The sequence below is a fragment of the Mandrillus leucophaeus genome, unplaced genomic scaffold (assembly GCF_000951045.1).
Source record: "Mandrillus leucophaeus isolate KB7577 unplaced genomic scaffold, Mleu.le_1.0 Scaffold248, whole genome shotgun sequence".
Classification (NCBI taxonomy): domain Eukaryota; kingdom Metazoa; phylum Chordata; class Mammalia; order Primates; family Cercopithecidae; genus Mandrillus; species Mandrillus leucophaeus.
Window position 1 is genome coordinate 2,584,988 of NW_012102565.1, and position 4,708 is coordinate 2,589,695.

Consider the following 4,708-nt stretch of genomic DNA (forward strand, 5'->3'; position numbering starts at 1 on the left):
GGACTAGAAAAAATCAATTGCACAATAAAATCCATAATGAAGGAATTGAGAAAAAAATATACAAAATCTACGGAACATAAATAGCAAAATGAGAGAAGGAGGCCTTTCCTTGACAGTAATCACTTTAAATATAAATGAATCAAACTGTTCAATTAAACAGCAGAGATTTTCAGTATGTATTAAAAAACATGATCCAACTATGTGCTATCTAAAGGAGACTTACTTTAGCTATAAAGACACAAAAATGCTGAAAATAAAAGGACAGATAAGATATTTCATGCAACTATTAATCAAAAGAGATCTGGGACATCTCCACTATTATTAGACAAAGTACACTTTAAATTTTATTTTTTTCCTTCCAAAAGCTTTATTTCAATTTGATCCAAGGCTTGGGCGAGTGCTCCAGGGTAGTTAAAAAGCTGTCCAGTGGCTGGAGGGAGAGGCTTAGACAGAAGCCCTGTTACTTTGCAAGGGGCCTCCCAGAAGTCACTGGGCTCAGTAGGCTCCTAGTTGTACTTGAAGGTGAGCCTTTCAAAGAGATACTCACGCAGCCCAGCCTCCAGGCCAGCCAGCCTGTGAGGAGGTTGGTCAGGTGGTCATCCATCTTCTTGATGAGTTTAACTTCCTCATCTAGGACATGACTCTCCAGGAAGTCACAGAGAAGGGGATCTGTGTAGGCAGAACTGAAGGCATGAAGGGACTAGTTCAGATTTTTCTCCAGGGCCATGGTGGCTTCCATGGCATCCAAAGTTCTACCCCACTTATCTTGAGCCGGCTTCTGGAGGTCCTGGAAGATAGCATGTTGCCACACTGGTTTTGTATCTTTAAGAGATGCTTGGTACTCTCATGCTTCTCCTCAGCTGATTTGCAGAAGTAGTAGCCCATGCTTTCCAGAGCCACATCATCATGGTCAAAATAGAAGCCCAGAGAGAAATAGGTTTAGAAGACCTGCAAGTACAAATTGACAAAGTGGTTGATGGCTGCCTCCACCTCAATGGAATAATTCTGATAAATCTGGGAGCTCATGGTTAGTCAACAAGAAGGAACTAACCACTAAAATGGTGTTGGCTGGTCCCAGAAGCAGGAGATGCCTGAGAAGATGGTCCTGAAGGTTGAAAATGGAGAGAAGATTGGAAGGTGGCTGGAGACTGGAAGAAAGAGAGTTCCTGGATCTGTTCCATCCAAACACTGTTGAAGCAAGAGACAGCCACAGGACTGCTGAATGTGCTGCCTAGACTTTAAAATTTATCATAGAAGACAAGAAAATTGTGTATTCAAAAAAGGTTAATCCATCAAGCATATATGACAATGATAAATATACATGAACCTAAAACAGAACCCCCAAGACACATGAAGCAAAAATTGACAGAAATAAATTGAGAAAAAAATTCTACAATAATATTTGGAGACTTTAGTATCCCACTTTCAATAATGAATAGAACAAAGACAAAGTGTCAGTAAGGAAATAGAGGACTTAAACAACACTATAAACAAATGGAATTAGTAGATATGTAAATAATACTCCACTACCACAAACACCAGAATATGCATTCTTCTCAAGTGCACATGTAACATTCTCCAAGCTAGATCTTATGTTAGGCCACAAAACAAGTCACAGTAAATATTAAAACGCGAAAATCATATGAAGTATTTTCTCTTACTACGAAGGAATGAAACCAGAAACCAGTAACAGAAGGATACCTGGAAAACTCAGAAATATGTGGAAATTAAACAACATACTCATAAATAAGCTATAAGTCAAAGAAGAACTTAGAAAATACTCATTTTTTTTCATGGTAGATAAACTCTTCTTAGGAAGGGGGCAACAAGCTGCTGCAGACAAAGATATACCCTATAACAACAACCCAACATGCTAGAAGGTTTTCCAGTTTAAAAGACACAAAATCTCAAAATGTGAAAACTACAGGGAAACTCAGAGGCCACTGTCCTAGTCTGTCACAGTCCTCCACATGGCAAAGATGAAGGAAACTGGCAATCCTTTTAGGGGTACCAAGGATCTCAGTTTGTACGGTCTTTATAAATGCAGAGCAGGATGTGGCTTTCCTGCCCCCATTTCACCTCAAGTCATCTACAGTGACCACACATGGCTCCCCTCTGTGTTCATGAAATAACTTGAGGCCAGAGTCTCTCAGCTTTAAAGCCTTGGAATCCTATGCATAGTTTGTTTGTGTGTAGATGTGCAGTTTGAAGGGTAGCTTCTGTAACAAGATGTCAAACTCCACAAAAGTTCAGAATCATGTCACTGGATCCTGAGTCCATCTCCACAGACCAGGGTGCCGCTCAGGTCAGTTGCCATGGTAACTGCAGCAGATGGTCCCTTTAGAGATGGAATCCAAGGATGTCATGGCCAAGGCACAGAATTTTATATCAACTGAAGAAAGTGAAGACCAGCCAGAGAGGCTGCAGTTTAGGGAAACCAGAGGCTCCTCCCCCACCACGATACTAGGAAGGACCATCCCCTTGGTGACAGAAATAAGGCACTGGACTGATTCAGGCGTGCTAGGTTCCCAGCAGAGGAGGGTAAGGGAGGAGATCCAGGGGGCCTGGCTCAGTCATCTTATCTGGTGCACCTTTCTCCCCCAGGATAATTCTTTCAAAAAGGTTTGGATCCTACACAGACCAAAAATGCTGGTGTCAGGGCTTTTACAAAGTACCTGTGGTGCTGTAGAACCTGCAGCAAGGTGCCCTTGGCAGGCACCCGGTACAGTTCTGCCCTGTCCTCATCCTCAACGTAGACCTCCAAATTATCAGAACAATATTTTTGCTCTAGGTCCCGAGAAGGTGTTTCACCAAACATCACCATTAGATGATCAATAAACCTGGAGTCCTCATGAAAGGCAGAGATGAAGTCCAATTGGGCATACTCTGGGTACAGAAGGAGCACAGGCCAGCTCAGCCTGCCGTGGTTATCTAGATTCAGCCTGGCTCCATGGGGGTTCTTAGAGCTGCGTTCCTCCAGGAAAAACTCCCCTAGTTCCTCCAGGAAAAAAGGTCCCCTAGACCTTCTGAGGCTGAAATTTCATCCTCACAGGTAGTTTCAGACAACCTGATATTCCTAGCCTTGACGGCCTCAAGTAAAGCCTCATTCTGATTCCTCTCCTTTTCTTTCAAGTTGGATTTCCCCACATCCCTCTGTTCAATTTGCTTCAGCTTGTCTGCTTTAGCCCTCATTTCCAGAAGCTCCTTCACTTTGGCATCTATCTGCAGTCCCTTATCACATCAGTTCACAGCCTTGGCAAAGTATTTCAGTTCCAGATGGCATAAGCACCTCTTATTGCTTTGAGGTAGCAGGATTTTAGCTTTCTGGCAGCTGTCACATTACTGACAGCAGAACGAAAATTGCCCAGATAGTACTGTGCTGCTGCCCGGTTGGTATAAAGGACAGCATTCAAATCAGGATTTGCACATTTCTTCTTTAATCCTTCAGTGTAGGAAATCACAGCTTTCTTGTAGTCTTTTTCTTTAAAATAATCATTGCCCTCATCTTTATAGGTCTTGGCCTGTTCTTCTGGAGAAAGCTCCTCATCAAAAATAATTGACTGGAGACAAGCCAAGTCAGGATTCTCCCTGGGATCAATTTCTGATGGCACTTTCTTCATAAACAGGGGGACCTTTTCAAATTCCTCCTCCCACTGTTCCTCATGAAAGTCGCCACGGTAAGGCTGGCTCTGGAACTTTTCCAGGAACGAGTTCATGGTGTCGTCTGAGGTGGGGTCCTGCTCATGTTGCTCCACAGCTGATGCCCTGCCCTCCAGCCCAGGTCCCAGTGCCATGAAGTGTAGAAAATACTCTACAATGAATAAAAATAAAATATAATATCCAAAATTTATGGATGCAATGAAAGCAGTGGTCAGAAGGAACATTTAAGCTCTAAACACTTTTAAAAAGAATGATATTAATAGAAAATCTAATTGTATGTCTTACATAACCAGAAAATGAAAAGCAGTCTAAAGCCAAAGCAAGGAGGAGGCAGGAAATAATGATTAGGGGAAACATAAATGACATAGAGAATAGAAAAACAAGAGAGAGTATCAATGAACCTAAAACTTGGTTCTTTAAAAAGATTAACAAATTTGACAAACCTTTAGCTGTACTAAAAATAAAAGACTACAATAAACAAAATAAAAAATGAAATCATAGACATTACAACTGATACCACATAAATACAAAGGATCAAAAAGACTACTAATGAACAATCATATGCCAACAAATTGGATTACCTACAAGAAATTGATAAATTCCTACAACATACAACCTACCAACACTGAATCATGAAGAAATAGAAAATCTAAACAGACCAATAGTGAGTAAAGAGATTGAGTCAGTAATCAAAAATTTTACAAAAAAGAAAAGCTCAGTATCAGACAGCTTCACTGATGAGTTCTATCAGTTCTTTAATGAAAATTTACACCAATCATTGCCAGACTCTTCCATAAAATTGAAGAGATGAGAATACTTCATAATTTATTGTATGAGGCTGGCATCACACAGATACAAAGCCAGACAAAGAAATTACAAGATTGTCTCTTATAAATATAGATGTAAAACCTCTCAATAAAATCCTATAAAACTGAATACAGCAGCATATTAAAGGGATCATACTCCATGACAAATGGTATTTTCCCAGTAATGCAAGAATGGTTCAACATATGAAAATCACTCAATATAAGAAACCACATGAATAGAA

The 4,708-nt window shown here is 40.5% G+C and overlaps 2 pseudogenes; both read right to left on the reverse strand.

Annotated features, from left to right (window-relative positions):
* Positions 1 to 506: 506 nt before the first annotated feature.
* Positions 507 to 2,317, reverse strand: LOC105541974 (annotated as a pseudogene).
* A 256-nt stretch (positions 2,318 to 2,573) lies between these two features.
* LOC105541963 lies at positions 2,574 to 3,920 on the reverse strand (annotated as a pseudogene).
* Positions 3,921 to 4,708: the final 788 nt, after the last annotated feature.